At 40.6% G+C, this 23066-nt stretch overlaps 1 protein-coding gene across 2 annotated transcripts in view; it reads left to right on the plus strand.

The window, feature by feature from the left end:
* The window catches only part of pard3aa (par-3 family cell polarity regulator alpha, a), a 392129-nt gene that overhangs the window by 74215 nt on the left and 294848 nt on the right, over positions 1-23066 (plus strand). The gene's annotated exons all lie outside the window — the stretch shown is intronic.

The raw sequence follows: 23066 nt of genomic DNA on the forward strand, positions 1-23066 counted from the left end.
GTTGTTTCTAGCAACAACACACAACTCTAAATGAAATGAAATTGCAGTGGAAATTGTGTGTGCTGAAGATGTAGGATTCAGCACAAGTAGGATAGAATGCATGTGAGATTTACACAAGGGAGGGCAGTGTTCACAGCAATCTGTGTGTGTGTGTCTGTGTGTGTGTGTGCGTGCGTGCGTGCGTGCGTGCGTGTGTGTGTCTGTGTGTCTGTGTGTGTGTTTGTGATCCAGATAGTTTGTGTAATGTGGAGACATACTGTAGGGTGACGTATTATTCAGTGTGTTCATGCACAACACACACATATACACTCAGATCCATAACCAGGTTGCTCCATCAACAACACATGCTAATATTTTATTCAAGATGTTGCTGCCACACTTATTTTTAGGAAAAGAGGGACTGAATTAAAAAGACTGAGAAGAAGAAACACACACTTCTGCACTACTGTCAAGTCAAAACACTTCTGAGTCTTTGCATCTCTTCCAGTTTCTCTGAGTATTTTATGTATGCTAATGTTTAATATTTCAAAACCAAGACATTAAAAATGTCCTTATATAGAGACACTTGTTACACACACACGCACGCACGCACGCACGCACGCACGCACGCACGCACGCACGCACGCACGCACGCACGCACGCACACACACACACACTTTCTCAAAACCCTGAGTGTAGCCTACAACTCCCCAGTGGCCTGCATGTGTGTATATGTGTGTCTCCTCTCATAGTGCTATGCTTCAATTAGCAGTCCTGTTAGCCGAGGTGTGGCACCTGAGACCAGACAAGCTGCACTGGGAGTTCTTCCTCTTAAAGCAGCTTTAGGAGAACCAGCCCCTACTTTAGTTTAACAAAGAACTCACTATGACATTTCATTCTGAAGCCTATGTTAATATTTTGTCATGTGGCTGTGAAAATGAGTTTTGCCGCAGGGGGAGAATACAGAGCTACATTTCAGCCACACATTACTTGGAAGGCAAAATAAATGGCATAATGAAAAGTAAAGCATTTACCATTGCAGTTGTGTTTCATATAAGGAGAGGATTTTGCGGCAGAGATACATTTTCCACAAAAGTGCAATAAAGTCCAATATTATTGCACAGTGAATACTCAATCTGTGTTAAACAAAGCAAAGCACAGAGGATAGTGGATGGCCAAGACACATGTAGATTGAACCAATTCTTCTCGACTTGTCAACCCCTCATCCTTATCATCATCTACTCGGGTGGGATAATTTCACGTGTTTCAGCAGCAACTGAACATGTTGATGTGTGTTTTTTTTTTGTTATTACCTGTCATTCTCTTTGCAAAGAAGATTCCTGAAAATGTATATGTAGAAAAAACAAATGCAGTTACCTTAATCTGATGCTAGAAAAATAGGTGTGTAATTGTGTCGTGTTAAAGCTATTAATATTACTTTTATGTTGCACATATCTACTCATTGTCTGCATTTTTAAAAATTTTTTTTAATCATTTTTTTATCCCTCTCTCCCCCATCAGTCCATCCGAGTCTAGCAGCTGGCTACTGCTATCTAATTGTGATGTTGATGACAGTCATGATGGTGGATTGTCCTCGGCTGCCTGGAGGGCAGTTTGGCAGGACAGTCACCCTGGCCTACTGCCCTCCCATAACCTGGCTTAGTGCCCTTTCTGTTGCTGCTTACATCTTTACACACTAGTCGAGAACAAGTGTGTGTGCAGGTGCTTCTGATATGATACATTCATACTGCTGTCTCTATTATTATTTATTTCTTTTTGTTGCCGCAAACTCTTTTTTAGACTTCTAAGCAATTTGTTTATTTGCCCCCCCCCCCCCCCCCTTTATTTTTTTTTGTCTCTCTCCATGGTTTGCAGATTGCATGGCTCCAGAAAAGCTGGTGTGTTTTCTTAGGATCAAACACCCCCTTGCACAGCTTCATTTCAACATGCCACTTTTATGTGGAGTTATTATTTCTGGGAGAGAGATAGAAAGAGATAGAAAAAGGAAAGTAAGAGGTATTTGATTGGAGTGTATGGAGCTGGAGGTTGATATGAATATCAAAGAGTTTTATTCCCGCAAGCAGGTGATGCTGCCTGTGGCGTTCGGCACACATCGACAGGTGGTCTGTTCTGGTGTGTGTGTCTGCGCATATGTCTGCCTTTCCATTGCTATAGGTTTGGGTGTGTCTAAGTGTACGAATGCACGCCTTTCTTTGTGTTATTTGGGTTGTTTGTAGTAAGCTCTGCACACTGTGTGTATTTGGGCGTCTGCAGATTAACCCCACCATATCAGACTGTGGCAGTGTGCCTCTGTTATTTAACACGTGTGACGTCTCATCCATTTAAACGAGCCTGGTCTCAGTGAGGGGGTGCTGTGTTTACGCCGAGTGGAACAACGCACTCACCGCCTGTATTTCACGGCTGGCTTGATAGAGGAGAGACTCCAGATGAAATATTGAAACCTGTGCTTTCCCAAAAAGGTTTTTTGAACAAATGTTGCTTTGTCAAGACAGTGTTTCTGTGTTAAATTATTGTGTACTGTTACCATACAAAAAAAGCACTTGGAATAGCAATAAAAATCTATAGCATTTTTGTACAGAGCATTTTCCCGTAGATAGATAGAAATTCTCATGGCTCTCTGGGCAAAGCCATTCAAGCCCACATCTATTGATTCTGATTTCATAGGACCCCGTCTTTTCCAAAAAGGTTTGTTTTAGAAAGCTGTACTGAAGCTTCATTGTGGATCAGACATAATATATCAGGAATCCATCTGGCAATAAATGGGCTTTTTTCAGCTATCCACATTTGCAATGTTACAGTGTTTGTAAAAGACGTGTCTGGGATGTGTGGGGGCGTTTGGTGAAGAATGCGATGGGAACTTCATAGATCTGCACATTCTAGTGGAAACAACAGTGTATAGATACAACTGAAACCATTTAAAGGCAGAAAGAAAATATTCTAATAGAAAATACTTTTCAGTATTTAACTTTGACACAAAGATGAGTTTTTTCAATGACTGAGTTATTAGAGAGACTTTAAGAATATGTATACTTTCGTGCATTCAGTCAAACCCCCCTCTAAACATGGTACAGAATCTGGATCATCGTGTATGGCTGTTAAAGGCAGTTATTCTGCCTCTGAAGCATTGTACCTGTTTCCAAAAAGCCATGATGTAATTCAACAATGAATTACTCACTCATTACTGTCAGTACAGCTGAAGATACATATAACAAGTTGCATAAAGGAATTGAATCCAAAGGAGCTTGTAATTCTAGCCTGGTTTCTGGATCTTTTTTGAGCCATCCTAATCTAAATCTTAAATGAGAACACAAGTGTTAACATTTAGTGAACATACCTGCTGATTCTTCAAAGTGGGTTGAAAGGGAATCATAAATATATCATATGGAGGATGTAGTGATGATCAGAATTTTCATCACCGTTGAGTTTCTTTAGACACACCTGATTGGTAAACAAGGTATTTTTTGACCTTGTTTCACCACACGTGACCAACTTACTTTTGCAAAAGTCAGTATCTTACCAAGTCAGATCGAGTAACCTTGCTGTAAGTGCTGCTATGGTTGAATGATCAAATCAAACTCTTTCAAAAAGATACCAGATGTACGGATAAAAAATGTAACCTTTATCTCAGGGAACATATTGCACATGTTCTTAATATGAGCGCCTCAAGTGAGAGCTGTCAAAATCTGATACAGTCTTTATGACTTCCTTTACCCATTGACTAAACTCTACAAAGCACATTACTCTGAGGGGACAACTGGGAATTCTTGATCTTTAGCAATCATCTCCCACTGACTCACTCAACTGTGGCAGGAGCATGTCAATGAGTGCATACATCAGAAAAAGTATAATCATCTCTCCTGGGTGTCAGAATGATCCACCAACTGAAATGGGAGCTTCTAGCGCACTGATGACTTGAGGCTCCCCTACAATTGTACGATTTTCCTGCTTCAGCAGGGGGCACTGTGGTGTCACTGTTGGAGCTTGTGTAGACTGACTGTTGAATCAGGTCAAATTCCTCTGTAAGCAGGAACTCTTGTAGTACTTACTGCCAAGTCACTCCCAGAATTAACTTTTAAAATCTTTCACATTAATAAGGAATTTTGTGATTATATACTAGATTGTATCCATTTGGCCAAAGACATATTTAGACCACATATGCATTCTGTCTTCCATTGCACCATCATGATTTCAAGTATTCAGCTGATGCTGTTATCCTCAAAGTGAAGGTGGGTTTTTAGTCAGGGATGCCTAAGTCAATCGTTGGTTGCAGACCAAAACCATGTGCTGTGCTTCTCCACATATCAGGGATATCGCATTACCCCTGGTGTTGAAGCATGCCTGTCTATTCAGGGCATGTTGAAGACATTGTGTATTCAACAGCAACAGTCCGCATCATGAGAACTCAGAGCTCCACAGATTCTTCTAGGGCTGCTACTGAAGACTGTTTTTGTTTTTTTGTTTTTTAAATTCATTTATTTATCAACTATTTTACAGATTAGTCAATTAATCTGAAATCATTTTCCTTCAAAAAAATCAAACTGACCATACAATTTAAGTTCTTTGTGAGTTCTGAACTTTGACTGTATTTCGAGGCTGTAAGGACAATAGATACTAAAAAGTTCTCCCTAATGAATTCAACACTTGAGTGGTTTTCTTTTTTTCTGGAGGTGATCTTCCAGAATGGCACCTGTTTGTTTTCTATTCAGGTGCTCATACAGTTCGACTGTTGTGGTATGCCATTGAAACTGCTAAAACCACCACCAACAAAATATTTATTTGCAAATTTTCTGACAGACATTGCGATTATAATTTCTTTTTTTTTTGTCAATTTTGAAAGTCAAGCTTCAGTTTAATATTCAGTGTAGATTTTGAACATGTGAAAATTACCACGAGATACCTTCAAAGCGTGACTGCCACACACGGAGGCAGCCCTGTCTCATAAAAATAGCACTCCTGTACAATTGCATTCTCAATTACATTTCAAGGAACATATTTTCCATGTGATTACATTGACAATATGTTTCAAATCAATGTATCTTTGCCATTTATTTTATTGCTTTACTGTTGCTCCCTTTCAACCAACTGATCGTGTATTAGATGGGACAAGACTTGTCAGCTTGGTAACCCAGATGACTTCAAGGATGTATTTTAACCCTAACCATAGCATTTTTCTACATGTAGCCATATAGATTTGGTACCTAAACTTAACTTCAGTAATAACAATGTAGTTATTGTTGTGAAAGTGTCAACCAAACTGATATTTTCTCTAAACCTAAGCACATAGCTTTGGTGCATCAACCAAACAGCAAGTAAAATCAAAAGTAGACAGTGTAAACAAAACCTAGGTATAACTATACTGGTCCATAGGGGATATGGGCCCTGGTCTACTTGGTGAAAGTGCTGACACATACTTCCATCCCTCCTCCTTACATGGGCTTTGTGGGTCACACATACTGCATAACGCATGTTCTAAGTTGTAGCATTTGTGATTTGCTAACAGCATTGTCTTAAATCCATATTTCGATTTAAAATCAAGTAACCGTTTACCCTAGTTATAAACATTGATTGTCTTTGATTATGGTGACTAATCACTGCAGCCCTAGACTCCTTTAAATACTCTCTTAAGGGACTTTTGATCATAGCAGGAGTAGCTCAGACTTAAAGTTACTCTGCTTCTTCCTCTCTTCAGGATTGTGCATGCTTTACACAGATATGCATTTGACCAGATTTGCAAAGTTAGGAATGACAAAGCTGTAATGCTGGAAACTTGAGGAAACTTGTTGGAGATGTGAAGACCTACATTTCCTCAAAGAATTACTAAATTGCTGGAGTTCTTAGGCGTGCAGTCGTACCAAAAAGCATAACAGGCATGAAGTAGAAACCAGCCATGCTCTCTCTTTCCTGCCGTCACCTTGATGTGGGAAGAGTGGGAAGACTGTCTTTCTCCAGAGGCAGATGGGGAGGGAGAATGTCCCATTTATTATCCACTGTCCTCCTCCTCCTCCTCTTCCTCAGACAGTTGCCTTACACCATGCGTGAAATGACTCCAAATGGTTTCCTTTTGTCTATTGGCAGTGCTGCTGTTATGCCTTACATTAAGCCTGGGCGCTGTGGGTGCACAGAGCTTCTGTGGTATATGATTCAGCCTGCTTTGTAGCAGTCACTCTGTAAAGTATCTAACAGCGGGGGACACCAGACACACAAGCTCACCTAAAGTGTTCATGAGTGTGTGCACATGCATCTGAGCATTCAGCCAGGATTTATGTATCTATTCCATGGTCTACTAAGTTGTATGTGTGTTTGTGTGTGATTTTACATGGAATGGATTGTCATATTTTCAACTCAGAAAGTTTTTGGACCCCTTCTGTTTCACTCAGTTTCTTCCTGACTGATCAAAAGGGCCTCAACAGACCCCTCTTCTTTTACGAGTAAATCCTGTTCATTGACTTTTTGAAGACACGGATGGGAGCACAAATCACTTTTATCAGTCACACAGATGGTTTAAACATTAGTCCTTCAACTCATCCCTTCTACTGTAAGACTGGTTCTCTCTCCCTCTGCGAGGAAATCTCCACTCAGTGTACTTTAGAAAACTTCCCCACAACTACAGTACTTTAAAGCCCTAAGCCTTCTGCCTCTCGACTCCCACCATACACATCTTTGAAGCATCGCTCATTGGCAGTACTACACAGCTCTGAGAGCTTACGCATTGAAAGCCTAATGGCCCAGTGCTGGTTAACTTTTAGGCTTATACCCCCGATGATGAACTCAAGCAGCGATCACCACTGTCTCTCATCCCAGCTAAAACCTGTATTGTGCTGGCGAGGTTTAGAGATGAGGAGAGTCAGGATTGTCAATAGATAGAGGGAGAGAGAGGAAAGCTGGGAGGAGGACTTGCGAGAAACCTGTTAATAGGCATTTAAGTCGGAGCTAAAAACTCGGAATAATGAACTTTGTGGAGAAGAGACACGTGTATACACAGTGTCGACCAGATTTAGAGAATCTTCAGAGATGGATTTACCCTGCATAGCACCTACACAGTTTCAGTTAGGGTTATGTGCAGTCACATAAGCCCTACTGACACTGAGTTGTGCTGCACTTTAGCTTCAGTCAGACACCCCTGACTGAGACTGAGTGGCATTAAGATGTAAAACATTTGGAGAACATCTCCACGTTGACACAAGAGCAAGACTTTCTAAAGCTGTTTTGATTAAGGGCAGTCATACAAATCCAACTTGACACAAAATACAGCTCTTGTCACACTATACAGATGTCTACTTTACTCTGATATCAAGTGTGACAGCCATTAAACTATAAAGTTGACACTGCGCTCAGACTACATTGGTGATGGGGACGTGTTCTGTGACTTACCTGCGACTGTTAAACCTAATGAGGCTTGAGATGATGTTGGTGATGTAATGGCCTTCGCTAACAATGGGTTAACCTCTTTCCTCTTCAGTCTGTGATGTCACACATCGATCTGTAGATATTAGAGGATCTATTGTGTGCGTCTCTGGCTATGGTACATGTTCACCAGAGAAATCAATGCTGTAAAATATGCAGCATTCTCACGAATATCAATAAAACCCAGGAGGACGCATACTACGTTGAATCACATCTCCTGACATAGTTAGAAATATATGTGAAGGGTATATATTTATGTTCGTCGCTCCTGCAGCATCCAGCAAGCCTGTGTACATGCTGCTGTTTTATGACCATCTCTCCGTAAGCCCAGCTGACAGGCAGGCCTATTTACCAATCAGCCTGCCATCGTGGTTTACAGCTGCTGATTTCACTGCTCCACATCCCTGTGGCCCTCAGTTTTCTAGATGAGTCCTTTGTCCAAAAGAGGAAACATTATGGTATTTCTTTGTGTGTGTGTGTGTGTGTGTGTGTGTGTGTGTGTGTGTGTGTGTGTGTGTGTGTGTGTGTGTGTGTGTGTGTGTGTGTGTGTCTTTCAATGAGAGAAGTTGGGACTTAAATTTACTTGAGGAGTAGCAGTTTTCTGCCCGGGGCGGCTGAGTTTTATTGCCCTCCATGAGAGGGGCTTATTGGAGGGCTTTTTTGTGTGAGGGTGAATTTTACAGCTGATTGCGTGTATTGGAGTAATCGTAAAACTAAGTAGAAGAGACCTGTCTTTATGGTGTCAGTGGTGGCCTGTTTTACCCAGAAATAGAACTGCAGTATGTCAGTGTGTGTGTGACTGGTGTCTCACAGAAGCTAGTCAAAACTCTCTGGTGTGAAATAGTAGCTCAGGTTCCCTCTAAATGTAGTGTCTCCTTCTAGAGTAACAGTGCAATGCGCTTGTTGAATAAAACACAGACGTGTGGATTTGTTTAGTGTCATTGCAGTGTTTATATCACCACAACCATAAATGCCAGAAGTGCTGTGCTCACTCAGTTCGTGAATTTTTAAATGCATTTTCTTTTTATTTCCATAAATGTTCAAGGAGTAGGTGAAAAGGGTGAATACTGACTTTCTAAATACTAGCGTGCTCTAATTTATATTTATATTCTGCATTTGTGAGAACAAATCACATCTAATTGGCAGTTATTAAAAATCATTGTGACATTAAAGACAATCCGTGGAGTTTTAGACCATTAGTGATTCTATTAAATGCTGTGTTTATAAGTACAAGGACTCTGTTTTTTGTTTGTGTCTCTTGCGAAAGGGTGCGTAAAGATGAATGTATGTAAGAGCATGCAAGTAGGAAAAAAAGAAACCAGATACACATAAACATATAATTCATTGCATGTTATATTTTCAAATGAGAGTTTTCAACATGTGATACAGTCATTGTGATTTGAACTACCTGTTGACTAAACTCTACAAAGCACATTACTTTGAGATCTGTTAACAGTGAAGGCCATAACATATGGTTCACGCATTCATTGAACTATTCAGTGACCCCACATTTTCATCCCGGAACTAACTGTCTGAAATGAAACTTTTCTGAGCTTCTTTCTCAATCACACTGACATGTGCAGCTTGAGAGACAGGAACGGCAAGGAAATGTGTTGCCCACACCTGGTGGTTTTCTCAGTAGCTATGGAATGCTACAAGTCTGTACTCTTGAAGGTGCAATGTGTCTGACTCCAGTTTATAAAGATGATGTGTTCAAAACATGTTGGGGTCCAGTTTTTTCAATGTTGTAACAATCCTCTGTTCTGCACTCTCTGGTATTTCACAGTCTTTGTGTAACAGTAAACACAAACTGATTGTTATATGAAGACAGAAACATTGTAAATAGTGGCATACATGAGTACAGCTGCAATTCAGAATGAAAAACATCAACAAACATCATTTAGAAAAAATGGATGCAGATCACCTCAATTCCAGCATCAATGGAAATTATGCAAGAGAAAGTAAGGGTCACTGCCCTACCTCATTTATTCATTCACTCTTTTGTTTTTAATCTCTACACACCCACACCGGAGCCTTTGGTACAAAGTGTCTGTTTCATCTTCCCCTGAAATCTGTTGTTCTTTGTCTCTCTCTGTGTCTCTCAGGCAGATTACAGTGCAGCACTCTGTAGATGTCCAGAGGTTGTTGATGAGGTTATGGTCAGTGTATTAGCATAGAGCTGAATGGGGAATACTCCACACCTCATCTCTCTGCCCACACAGCCACTGATAGGAGGCTCATTATGCATCAAATGGCTGTAAATGGCCCTCTGACTGCTTGTCTTATCTGGATGAGCAGCTTCCCTCAGGCTCTGTGTAATCTGAGTGTGTGTGCTTTACAGTAGTGTGTGTGTGAATGTCTGCATGTGGTCAATATATGCACACTTGTCTATGTGTTTCATACTTTGATTTTCTATGTATATGTGTTTTACATGTCCTTATGGTACCTGTACTCCATGGCCAACGTTTGTTTGTCTGCATAATTCATGCATTTTTGTATTTCTGTATGTTTGTGCATGCATGAGTCGATGCTTGTTTACCAGACTGCTTATGTACTTGCCGCCCTGCATATCTAAGCTCCCCTCCCCACTCTCCTACATTAGCTCATGCTTCTGATAGAGAGCTGCGATAACACACACTATCACATCAAACAAGCTGAGAAGGGGGCTTGGAGCGAGAACTCCATCCTTCCTTACACTCCTCTCTCTCATCCTTCTTTCCGTCCATCCCCATGTTAAACCAATTAACCGTAATTACCGGGCCACCCCAGGCGCAGCTTCTTTCTGCTGGCTCCGCTGTTTTGTCCTCATCACCACGCTGACATGAAGTTAGGCTCCGAGACGTGTCGGGAAGCAGGTCATTACCGTTTATTAGCTAAGGGAGGTTGATTTCCCTTGATGGTCCCTGTAGGAGGCTGGTAAAGTTTGACTGTTTGGTCATACAGCTGACTTCACACATCAGTTGAGTTTTAGTGGTATTGTTGTGGTGTTACTGTCACTGAAGGCAAAAGTGAGAAGAGTTTTCATAAGCTGTGGATAATGCAGCCTCATGTGTTATATTGTTACAAAAGGTCATGTGTACTGGTCAGGATCTATTAATTACACCAAAGTCCCCCGGATGTGAACAGCGAATTTTTTGACAGCGAATTTTGCACATTGAATTTTTTGATGGCGAATTTTGAACATTGAATTTTTAACAGTTTTTTTTAGAATTTTGATGAGCTAAATTCAGGCAAAAAAAAAAAAAAAATCACATACTTTTGATGCAAAAAAATTCAAAGTAAGAAATTCAGCAGCTTTTAAAATTCAGAATCTGATGAGTCAGATTTGCTTCCATATAAACTCACCAAAATCAGCTCCCTAAGTCTTTTCATTGCTCCAATAATCACCAAATGTGGTTTCACCGAAATAAATCTGTAATTCACCGAGCTAGGTTGGACAAGACTGGGCATAATCTTGTATAGCTACATACAGTTTTACATTACTGTCCAGAAAAAAAACAAAAAAAAACACACAGGCTCCCTTCAATATACATTCAAACCTTAATAGCTGCATTAAATTAGAAGTCACAACCAATTTTACTCACCTTAAAAAAGAGCTTGAGGTAATGGTAAGGTTCAAGGCAGGAGGTGGCTTCCGAAGAAAAGAGTGCGAAGTTGCCCGCCAGTTTCCCATAATGCACTCGGACAATGATGGCAGGCACCACATCAAAAGCTAAGTTGACATAGATTACTGATTAAGGTGGACTTTAATTTTCAATTTAACATTTTTTTTTTATGTAGTTGAGAGATTGTCAACTTATAAATTTGTGTCATCATGACAAATTCAGTAATGTTTGTCATAGTGACATGGAATAATATGCTAAGATCAACAGGCAAAATTACATTTTAGTGTATTTTGACAGATTTTCTAAGCTTACAAGATATTATACACTGATAAAAACACATTCATTTAACATCTCCACACCATAGACTGTATCAACACCTCAGTAACTATACAAGATAACTTTCATTTAACAACATTTTCTGAAACAGGTTTTGTTTTCCTCCTAATATCACAGCTGTTAAGCTGTTGTTTACAACTGTTATCAGCTCTATATCATAGTTTCAACAGCAAAAGGGTACCGGTTTAATGTTTTTGACATAGACTCACAGAGAACAAATACTGGACCTCCAAACAAACACTGCAATATAACAGAATGTAACTATCTTTTGAAAATACAATATTTTTCATAGTTAAAATACATTTGCCTGCTATATTCTTATGTTAACCCACAGAACCAACACTTTTGTGTATATTTACATGAATAAACTTTAATTTAACAGGTTAAAATAAACTGGAATTATCTTTTTAGACATCATGTGTTCATAATTAGTAGGTTCTTTGAGAGAACAGTGTCAGAAAAATGAAGATATTTTATAAATAATTTCTGATGTAGACTTTCAGTCTTCATCTACAGAATTAAATCTGTGTTACCTCTCAGTTACTCCTAAGTATCACAACTATCAATACACTATCAATTCTGTTTTAGTATTTTCTCTACTTTAATCTGTTTACACGTGACCACAACAATAATTACATCATTTCAATACATCAAATAAATTTGGTGTTGCCAATTTATTCTTTTTCTTTCCAATGCTCTTTTTTTTTCGGAATAACAGTGCTGTCCTTAAGAAAAAAGAAAAAAGAAAGAACAGTGTCATTTAAATGCCACTGCCCCACTTCTTGTCTTTAATCAAAAAGACAAACATGGTTATTCTGATGGCTCTTTCTTGTTCGTTTTTTCTTCTTTTTCTTTGTTTTTCTGGAGCCATCTTCTTCTGGATTTCCTAATTGCATCCAAACGCTCTTTTATCCAGAGATGATGTCGGGATGCTGCTCACGACGAACACCATTATTTTAAAGGCTCTTTGTTCGTTCTTCGTCTTCTTTTTTTTTTTTTTCTTGAGCCGTGTTTGTTTGGTTTTCTTGCTTGCATCCAGACATAGTTGGTTTGTCAGGCTGCTTGTCAGTGATGCAGCTCTGAGGGATTGATTCGTCTGATAAAGTCTCCGGGTGGTTTGGTGCGTCCAGCAGCAGATCTGTTTTTCTTAGCTTTCTTGAGCTGTTTGTCGAGTGTGCGTCTACGTCTTTTCTCCTTCTGGTACAGGGCTTTCGGTTTACGGAGCAGATTGCTCTGCTCCTCAGCCCAGGTATGCACTTGCTCCAGCTCCTGGCTAAGGTAACCCACATGCTCTTCCAGGTGGACAATATCAGGATGAACACTGTCATCCTCAATATTTGGAGAGCTCTGAAGGTGGACTTCATGTTTGAGTTCCTCCATCTCCTGCTGGGAGGACCTCTCTCTCTCTGAAGCAGCTTCTGTCATGAGCATGATCGTGTTGCTCATGTGTTGCTGCTGAGCTAGCAGACTTTTTATGATCTCCTTCTGCTCAGAGACACTTTGTTGAAGTGACAACATTTCTTTCTGTGCCTGCTGCTGCGCCTGTTGTTCTTTCAACAGTATCTCGTGAGAGCGCTGGAGTTCCTCATACGATGCTTGCAGCTCGTTCAAGTCCTTCATCAGCTGCTTTTCGGCGGCCACCATCAGCCCTCTTAGATTCAGCTGGGCCTGGAGGTGCTGAGTCGTGCTGTTCAGCTGCTTCTCTAGATCCAGTTTTTGCTTTTTGTTCTCTGCATGCAGATCTCTCTCTCTGTGGTATAAGTCCTTCCAGTCGTTAGTTGACTTCTTGGATTTATCTAGCTCAGTGGTCAAATATAAAATTTGACCCCACAGAGTTTTATTTTCTTCCTGTTCAGATCTGAGGTAGGCAAACACTTCCTGGATCTTAGCATCCTGATTGGTTGTGTTTTCACACAGCTGCTGAATTTTTGCCTCCTGACTGGCAGCATTTTGAGACAACTGCTGGATCTGGGCCTCTTGGTTGGTGGTGCACTTAGAGAGATGCTGGATCTTGGCATCTTGGTTAGTGGCGTTTTCGGTGAGCTGCTGAATTGTGCTCTTCTGGACCACACTGTTTTCACACAGCTCTTTGTTGTGTGTCTCCAGAGACACAATTTCTTCTCGAGCCCTTTGCAGCTCTGCCTTCAGCTCTTCGACCTGGTTCAGCAGAGCTTTATTTTCTGCTCTGCCGAACACGTCCCAGTAGCGGGGATTCAGGGCAGCTAAACGCTTTCTTGAAGTCATACTGGTCATATTGTCTTCTTCTCTGATGATTCTCTCACTGTGTGTCGAATGTATGCTGTTGTCCGCGTTGAAATATGCGACTCTTCACTGTTTGCTAAATGCACTGAGGATGTCTGAATGGGAATGAGCAGAGCTGAACTGGCTGTCAATTTAAGTACTTTTTTGAACCCCTGCTATGATGTCACTATGATGTCATAGTCAGAAGAGTTGTGATGTCATGATGTAGAATTCTGCCTTTGAGGTCTGGAGGTCTGCTGATGTTTACATTCGATTTGCAGTTCTCGCTGCCTCAGTGAGAAATTCAAAAAAAAACAACAGCTAAGTGTTAATTTGACACAGAAGCATGAGCAAAAAGCATGATTTAGCATAAAGAAGCAATGTCCATAAATACTTACACATAACAAAACAGTGTAAATGGAATAATAAAAGGTACGATAGATCTGTGTGTATGTGTTTTTGCAGCATCTGTGAGATGCAGCTTTGAACAGTTGTGTGAACTTTTGTTTTCATTTTGTTTTGATATAGATTTGTTCATCGATTAAACTGTTTGAGATAATTATTTGAACTTGTAAATGTAATTGAGGTTAATGAAACAGGTCTGTTCATTTGAATTAAGTTAATATGTTTACTGAACTTAAAAACCCATTTCAACATAACTGAAGTGGTATGTTGTGTTAAGTTTGTCTTAGTACATTCAATTTAAGTTTGTACATTTACTCAACTCCATTTCTAGTTGTTTAAACTACAAAATCTTCGTCAAGATGTCCAAAGAATTGACCTAATCATTCCGAATTGTGTTTAGCAAAACCTAATTAGAAAGATCAATTAAAACTGATTTAACAAAATAAATGTTACAGTAACCTATAGATAGCCAGGGCAAGTTAGTTTTTAAGAGACACATGACAACTGCTTGTGTCCTTTTACCGCTCCACCATGGAGAGCATCCTCACATACTGCCTCTGTACGTGGTTTGCCAGCTGCACAGTGGCAAACAGGAAAGAACTCCAGAGGGTCACCAAAATGGCTGAGAAGGCCATTGGGTGCCCTCTGCCCACACTGGAGGACCTTCATGGCTCCTACTGCCTCAGGAGAGCCAACACCATCCTGAAGGACTCCTACCACCCGGGCCACTTCCTGTTTGAGCTACTGCCATCGGGCAGACGGTACAGGGCCATCAACACCCAGAAAAATAGACTTAAAAACAGCTTTTTTCCAACGGCTGTAAGAGCCCTAAACAACACTGGTCCGTAACACGTGCAATATATGCAACTGTCACTACCTCATGTGCAATATTCAATATTCATCCTGTACATACGAACTACAGTTTTTCTCTGCTCTTATGTAAATACCTCAACCCGTGTTTTAACGGTGCCTTTTTAATTTTAATCCATCTTGTCATTATGTGTTTTTGTTTTTATTATTACAAAGCTTTTATATATATTTTGTATTTTGCACTGTATGGCCTGCACCTTACCTTTCGTTGCACTTGTTGCAATGACAATAAAGTGAATCTGAATCTGAATCTGAATAAATCACACTTCTGCCCATTTGTGCATTTATAAAATTGTTACTCAACTACCCAGCTGCAGATTGTGCTGTCTGTGTGACCTTATTACTGTACTAGCACCACTGGATTGGCTGGGTGTTGGTTCGATTTTGGCCAGGATCTATCAATTACGCCAAAGTCCCCCGGATGTGAACAGCGAACTTTTTGACAGCGAATTTTTAAAATTGAATTTTTTATGGCGAATTTTGAACACATTGAATTTTTTTGACGGCAAATTTTGAAGACATTGAATTTTTAACAGTTTTTTAGAATTTTGATGAGCTAAATTCAGGCATAAAAAATTCACATACATACTTTTGATGCAAAAAAATTCAAAGTAAGAAATTCAGCAGCTTTTAAAATTCAGAATCTGATGAGTCTGATTTGCTTCCATATCTGTGTATCAATATTATATAATTAGAATTTGAATGAGAAAATATGTGACTTTCAAAATGAAATTAAGTTTCCTTCAAATGAAAATGCAGTTTAGTTGCAACCCTCCCCACTTGCTGCAGCTCAAGCACTTATTCTTATTTAGGACTTTGCTCAAACACGACAGAATGTTAAGTTGTAATGTTTGAGTCATTCAGCCCTACATGTGTGAAGCCCTGAAAGTGTGAATCTGTGTTATTGTGACTGTCATCGGTACACTGATGCTTGAAAGTGCAAATGCTCAGTCATGGCGCTGCCTAATTATTTTGCTCGTGATGTGTTTCCTAGCACGTAAAAAACACCATATGGACGTGTTAACAGGGTAAAAAACAGGATTTTCACCAGAGGGTGTCTTTAAGGAATGGATGAATGAATGTGATAAGTAACTGTGTGAGGCAGCAATCTGTCTTTTCCTATCTCTGTCAAGTGATTGACAGTAACCAGACTCTAATGTAATGCGCACAATGATATGAAAATACTCAACTCAGCACACTGAGATAATGACAAAACAGGCCAAATGCAGGCCTGATAGTTGTTGTGACGGATTGTCTTCCAGTGTGGAAGTTGTTTTTCATACAGTACAGGAATGAATGGAAGTTAATGGCTTCCTCTCAGGGGCGGAAAATGAGTCCTGATATCTCCATCAATGCTGGAACTCTTCAGACTGTAGACGTCAAATGTCTGACTTTGTTTAGACTACTCTGGGCAAAATTAGACTGTTGTGCTGTCTGTGTTTATCATTGCTTTCACACAAAGCTTGCAATTATGATAACTGCAAATCAGACATTTCAAAGTGGTTTTCTGAGAGAGAAAGTCATAAATATCACTTGTTGTGGAATTCAAGTGTTTTGTGTGAAGATAACAAAACAGCCTGCTGGACACATAAGAATGAATGTTAAATTAGAATAAAGAAACGATGCCATTATAACTGTATGAGTTGTTATATACAATTTCAGACTATAACATGCAAAACTAACAGCTAATCTTTATTTGCTCTGAAAACACCATAATTCCGCTTTCACACTTAGAATCAGCATTTGGCTGAGACATTAATCATATATATTTTTATTTATTTACAACATAATTTTGATTCATCTTCAGAAGAAATCAGGTCCAAACACAGAATAGATATTTATCCATAATGTAAAAATTGATGTTTTAGCCATTGGATGAGATGCTAAATTTGTTACTTGAGATGTATAAATTTTAGTGTACGCTGCACTCATTATACAGCGCTGATGAGTGTAGATTTTCTATCACATTTAGGAACAATTTGATGACATTTCATAGCAACACAAGTAGTCGGCAGTAAAAATTCAAATGAGCCATTTTGTGCTGTGAGACACAATCAGTCGGTCACAGATCACACATTATCCCAACAATGAGACACAATCAATCATGCTTAGCAATTTGCCTAACCAGTAATCACAGTATATGCTGATTCCTGAAGTTTACTTGAATACAAATGAGTCTCACCCCTCCCTCTTCTTTAACAAACGCGCACACACACAAACCCTTGTGATTAATGAAGGTGGTTTTAGACTGTGGTGGTTTTGAAATTGAAGGTGAGGAGTGCAGGAGGTCATAGCCCTGTCGCTTCCCCTGGTGATAAATCCTGAGATGGACTCGGTCCACTTCTTTTATTTACTAACCTCCAGTTGACACATGACACATGATCATGAGAATACATACACACACATATAAACACACAGACACACCCTCACGCCCTCCTGCGTCTGAGGGGCCATGAGCTCATCATGTGAGAAATCCCCCACTTCCCAGCGTGGTATGGGCACCTCGTTCCTGAATAATTTAACGCCCTTTTATATTGGGAGTCTTGATGTTGGTGAATGATGCCCCTCTGCAATTATGTCAGCTTCAATAATAGATGAGCAGCAGAGGGAGTGTTGATGCCCATTCACCAGTTTGGCAAGGAGGGCTGGCATGGTAACATGATCTGGCCCATGTTAGAGGGAAGAAGGCACTTTTCACATTGGTTTCATGAAGAGACCAGGGACTTGGTGTTGTGTATGTGTGTGTGTGTGTGTAGACAAGTGTATCTTTAGTGCTTTGAGCTGTGCATGTGTGTATATATATGTGGTAATTTCAGCTCTCACCTGTCCATATGAAGACACACACATACATACACATACTCGTGTGCCTGACCTGTTTTTTCATCTATGTTTTTGTGTGTGATTTAGTCTGTAGATCTTGGTGTGTCTGGTTAGTATGCTCTTTTTTCATGGAAATCCATCTGTCGAGTAGTTGTTCAGCCTTTTCTGTCTTTGTTCTCTTCTTTCAGACACACACAGAGTCAGCCTCAGGTTGAGGTTCAGCTTGCGTCTCACAGCTGCAGGTGGCTCAGAGGCCTTATGGCTGCAGGGCTGGAGGGGCGCACTGACCTGTAAAAACCTTCAGCTCCAGACTGCTCGCTCTAGTCTCTGGTTAATTCAATAAAGGCCATTCAGACAGACTGTAGCCAACATCTGTGTGCGCTCACACATCGTAGTGGCCCCACTTGGAGCCACTGAGTCCGCGATTTACGCTCAGTTACCGCTTCACTTAAGTTTTGGGCCTGAAAAAGCAGCCATTTAGTGACCCACAATGCTATAGAGAGACATTGCTCTCAGGGGTTAACTGTGGCCAAGGGCTACAGTATTTCTTGTGTTCATTTGGAATTTATCACTAGTAGGGCTCCAAATATATTCTATTTTCAGCAAATCTGTCAGTTATTCCTCTGAATGCAACATGTCAGAACTGCGAACAGTGCCTATCACAAGCTGTGAGAGCCCAGTGTGATTTTATTCCACCTACTGTGTGAAACATAAAGATATTCAATTCACAATCAAATAAACCAGAGAAATGCAGCAAACCATTACTTCTGTAAAACCTTGTTTTTTCCTTTATAGCTTTTTAAAATTTCCATTTGACTTCAGAAAATTGCATGCTGTTCAGTTTTCAGAAGCTAAATCCCAAATTTTTGAACCTTTTTTTTTTTGCACAAGGGAATATAAAAGTCAACATGATCAAATGGACTGTGATTATGTAGAAGTCACACTGCCACTGAGCATAGATACAGAGTTCCACAGGTAATATATCTGAGATCCAAAGCACGATGTTGCTCATCCACCTGTCTCTCAGTTTCATTGTGTCATCTGTCTAACGGCAGAAAAGATGGCAGAGAGGAAAAAACAGGATGTCTTTGTCTGAAGATGCAGGGAATGGATGGGGTGGGGAAGCAGGGTGGAGAACAAGGAGAGGAGGAGGTGTGTGAGGTGAAAGGGGGCAGGAGGAGGTATTGAGTTACCTCCCTCCCCCTTTGCTCCTTATGCTGTCTCCTGGTTTTATCAGTCCTCTGCACCTCCAAATTAAATTTGTCCTGAGATGGGGTGAATAGTGGGGGGTGGGTGGATGGGGTAAGTGGAGGGAGTCCAGCCTGCTTTGCTTCAGCAGAGCAGCAGGGGCCCCTGAAGAGCCAAGCTGGCCACTGATGATGACAGGCCAGATGCAATCAGAAACTGGGCCAGGGCTTGAGCAAGCCTGTGAGTGTGTGTGTGAGGAGGGGGTGAAAGGAGAAGCCTATCATAGAGATAAACATAGTGCAGCATCAGTGGGGCCCTCAGGCTGGACCAAGTGCACACTTCCTGTCTGCTCCATGTGTTCACTCACAGAGAATTGATTCATCTCTCCTGTGCAAGCTGACCCATCAAGAGGAGCCTGTTGGACTGTAGCTTCCTGACTCAGTGCAAACTGCAGCGTCTGTCAGAGCAGCGGATGGACAACAGATGAAAGCAAAAACATCCTCTCAGGAAACCTTGAATGAAGGCTATCGAGTCACAACTGACAAGCTCCCTCAATCCCCTTAGTGCTCAGAAACTATGGAGAAGATTACAGTAACAACTCCTCCAAACATCCTCCATGCATCTATTCTAAATCTGCACATATAGATTGCAGTTGCAGAATTCACCCTCCATCCATTCATCCATTACTAATATCGTTATGAAGATCATTATAAAGTGCTCTGTGTTTTATAGAATAGAAATGGTCTATTAGTTGATGAATCAAGTATTTCAATAACAGAACATTGTCAGCAATTTTGATAGCTAGCTTATCTTTTGCATTTTTTGAGTAAAGGTGGCAGACATTCTCTGGGTTTGAACTAGTGGATACTAGTGAAAAACGGTTATTTTCATTGTTGACTAATCTGTTGTTTGGTCTATAAAATGTCAGAAAATGGTGAAAAAAGCTTAATAACATTAACCTGAGATCTGGCAAAATTGTGATGGAATTTTTGACTATTTATTTATATAGCTACAACCAAAAAAATGCTCTTAATCCTACCAGCAACAATAAAATTAAAGAGAAGAGAGAAGCCAAGACAAATCAATAAAGATATGAAAAGTGAATTCAAGTCACTCCAAGTCTATTGTAACTCCTTATTGTCCTTTGTAATATAACTATCCATTTCTGACTATTTTTCATATCCCTGCCTTGTTCTTTTTAGGATGCAGTCTAACTATAAAGATACCACTGCGGTGTCTGAATTTAAATATGCACTGACACATATCATGTGGTTACATTTTTTCACACATGTAATAAGTATAGTTAGCAGGTATACACCTTCTCCAACGCTTCACCCCACACCAGAAATGGAAAGTCTCTCCCCTAACTGAAACCTTATTATCTGCTTCTTCATGTCACACCAGTGAAGTGTTAAAGTCACTGTAATGTATTCATGCAAACATTTGTCATTATCAGTGTCTGACTTCAGCTTGTAATGCCTTCTTCCCCCCAACATGTGTGTAAGAGTTCTCTCAAGTTACATCGGTACAAGAAATTCCCCACAGAAAATGATTCACCCTGCATGTGTAGCACCATTACCCAAACACATTTAGTTTTTAGCATCCTCCTGTGAAGAGGCTCCGTCAGCTTTAGTGGGCTGCTGGGGAGCTCTATTGTTTGTGGTCTTTTGGCACCATCTCGTCAGGCAATCGCTGTGTGAATACTGTGAGTTTTGCTTGGCATTTTGTTTTGTTTGCTTTTTTTTTTTTTGTTTGTTTGCTCAGACGTCTTAGTGAAAAGGTCGATTCCCTGTTGGGCCCAATGTGAAAAAAATAACCACACCGTTTGAACTCTGCATCTGACAGCTACAAGTGCCGTGGCTCCAATTTCTATTGTCGTACATAGTGTAAAAGCAGACAAGAAGCTTTTGTGGGATGTGAATCCTTCAGCATAAAGGTTACTCTTAATTGACTAAGCATCTATGAGCCCTTTGGCAGTTTCAAAGCATTCAGCCTGCTGTTGAGATAAGAGGCAATGTTAGCGGCTTTGAGATATGCAGTGTATTGGTACAAAGAGTTATAATGAGCTGCTGGTATGCAAACACACGGCCTGCTGCACACACAAAGAGACGCAGTAGTAAACAAAAATGCAGCAAAACACACACACACGTGGTGATGCAGACATACGCCTACAAAACAAAGCGCACACTCACACATATATTCCCTGACTGGCCTTCCATTGGTCCTTGGTGATGAATGGAACGAGAGGCCCAGAGTGCGAGGCCTGGCCTGGCTGGCTGATAGAGCCATTGATTCTGGCTCTAACACACACACACACACACACACACACACACACACACACACACACACACACACACACACACACACACACACACACACACACACACACACACACACACACACACACATTGTCTATCTATGATGTGACAATGCTTCTTTTCAGACCTCTTAATCGGCCTGACATTGACTAATTGAATTCATTAACCGTCCAGCCGCGGGCCGCTCTTTGTGCTCCCAGTTATTTACAGGTCCATTTGAAAAGCAACAATACAGAGGAAATGTCAGGTTATAGTTGGAATGACATTATATGAAAGCGCTGACTGTGTGTGTCTACATCTGCGTGCGTGCTCACATTTAAGTGTTACATTTTAAATACACGCATGTACTGTTTAATAGCCATGAATGATTTAGCACGCAGCCTAAAAGGAGTGGAGGAAAGCCCCCATTTGCTCCAACTGATTTTGTTTTATGGGTAGACGATGACACAGAAAATGAATAATAACCTAGTTAACGTTTGGTGTGTGTGTGCGTGTTTAAGTGTGTGTCCATGTCAGGTAGGGTTAACTAGGCTATAGGAGGAGGAGAACTCTAGGGACGGTTTTTATTCCAAACCAAATAAAATCCTACATCAAGCATGGTTTCAAGCTATCCCTAAGGCCCACTTAAGAAAATATCAACGTCCCATATTCCAGATCCAGGGAGTTTTCAATTCTGGGAACGGCTCTCCCTTTCCTCTCTCCTGTTTTTCCACAGAAAAACTATTTGGACATGTCATGAAATATGCTTTTCTTACTCTCTCGTTAGTTAGCTGTGATTTATTGAATTAATTTCTGAAGTGTAACATTTTAGAATAACACATTTGGGCATGACTGAGTAGTATTTCAGTGGACTGGTGTGGATTTAGTTTCCCTGCGTTGTCATATGGTTTTATAATGGTCTCACTTTGGTTTTCCACACTGACCAACAGCAGTGCTTCTTGTGCTAGTTGTTGGACTGTGGGTGTTTAAGTCAATCAAAGGCCAGTGTTACAGCAAATTAATTACTTTAGTTTAATTACAACACAATTTTTATTCATTCAACTCCTGATTGAATTCCGTCATGTTATGTTTGCAGAGCACACTTCGTCTCTCACTCCTCCTAACACACCAAGTGTTCGAGAGTGTGTCCTGCCCATGTCACAGCCCTAAGCTTAATTTAGACTTCCCAGTGATGCTGCTCTGTTCAGGGCACGTCACGGTTGTTTGACAGGGCAGCAGTGAAAGGGGCCCAGGTGTGTGAATGAGCTCTATCCACACTCCAGTAATGGCTTTTACTGCCAGATACACACATTCTCTATCACACACACACACACACGCACGCACGCACACACACGCACGCGTGCTAATGTCTAAACCTGAACCCCAAGAAGACAAAACAGACAGTTCAGCTAACTCCCTCGTATTTCTTTACGCGTTTTAAACAAATTTACTTCGACTGCGCCGCAGGGAAGGTTTTAGCAGCCAAGAGGTTAAATGGTTAACATGCTGGATGTGATCACCACAGGGTCAGGCTGGAGAAGAACTTGTCTGAAATGTGGGTACTGAGGAAATGTAAGACTAACAGGGGACAAAAGGAGGAAGCACAAAGAGAGCGACTCTCATGTTTCACAGAATGTGAAATATTTGTGTACTTAGTGTCCAGAGGTGTCGTTACCCCAAAAGATTTGCTTCATGGGAAAAGAAAGGGATGAAAAATATAAGTAGCTGCAGACTTGAAGTGGAGTATAACAAGGCAGGTCCAAAGGCACATACATTTTGTCAGGGCCAATTAGCTGTGGGAATGTGAGCCTAGCTCAGGGTTGTGAAACCTGCCTCTCAACGTCTCCTTAGAAATGTTTAGCGGAAACCCTGTCCATACAAAGGATTTCAGAGGTTAGGT

Source organism: Amphiprion ocellaris, chromosome 22 (assembly GCF_022539595.1).
Source record: "Amphiprion ocellaris isolate individual 3 ecotype Okinawa chromosome 22, ASM2253959v1, whole genome shotgun sequence".
Lineage (NCBI taxonomy): Eukaryota > Metazoa > Chordata > Actinopteri > Pomacentridae > Amphiprion > Amphiprion ocellaris.